Source organism: Sinocyclocheilus anshuiensis, unplaced genomic scaffold, assembly GCF_001515605.1.
Source record: "Sinocyclocheilus anshuiensis isolate Anshui unplaced genomic scaffold, SAMN03320099.WGS_v1.1 scaffold334, whole genome shotgun sequence".
Classification (NCBI taxonomy): Eukaryota; Metazoa; Chordata; class Actinopteri; order Cypriniformes; family Cyprinidae; genus Sinocyclocheilus; species Sinocyclocheilus anshuiensis.
The window spans coordinates 270,524-271,349 of record NW_015546055.1 but is presented as its reverse complement, the minus strand read 5'-3'; the positions used below and the strand labels follow the sequence as shown (position 1 = coordinate 271,349).

Here is an 826-nt window from a genome sequence, read left to right as displayed (position 1 = left end):
GGAGGAGGGTGGATGACCTTTGTTGTAATTGAGTTGATTTCTTTTAACCTGCATTTGAAGGCCATTGGCTTGTTCTCCCCTGCTGTTACTAAAGCAATAAGTTACGAGAGGCCATGGTAAAATCAGTCTAATGCATGGCCTCGAGTGGCTTAATGTGTGTGTGTGTGTGTACAGGTTTTTCTACACTGGTGGGGATTTAAACCTGAATACACACCAACTCATGGGGGTCACCGTGGGGACCTAAATTGAGGTCCCCATGGGTACAAAAGCTTACAAATAATACAGAATGAGTTTTTTTGAGATTATAAAAATGCAGAAAGTTTTCTGTGAGGGGTAGGTAAAAGTATCGGTATCGGGCGAGTACTGGAAAAAGTGGTATCGGTGCATCCCTAATAAAAACCATTATGCCTATGGGGAGTCCCTACAAGGATTGTGCATCAGACTGTGTGTGTGTGTGTTTCAACAGCATATATGCACACTAAAGTTTAAAAGTTGGGAGTATGTAAGATTCTTTTACTGTTTAGTCTCTCATGCTCCCGAAGGCTGCATTTATTTAATCAAAAATACAGTAAAAACAGTAACTGTGATGGCAAAGCTGAATTTTCAGCAGCCATTACTCCAGTCTAATATGGTGATTTGGTGCCCAGGAAATGTGTTATTTCTTCTAGGGATACGCCGATCCGATATTCATATTGGGTATCAAAATTTTTGATTATTGATTAGAAGGTGCTCCTAATTTTTGACTGTGCTCCTACATTTTTTAAGTAAAATAAGCATAGAGCCCTGGTCAACCCTCTACATTGCGAGTAAATCACTCGCATATGCG

General features: G+C 40.3%; 1 protein-coding gene across 1 annotated transcript in view; it reads left to right on the top strand.

The window, feature by feature from the left end:
- LOC107699243 (autism susceptibility gene 2 protein-like) overlaps positions 1 to 826 on the top strand; it is a 262,039-nt gene that overhangs the window by 83,058 nt on the left and 178,155 nt on the right. The gene's annotated exons all lie outside the window — the stretch shown is intronic.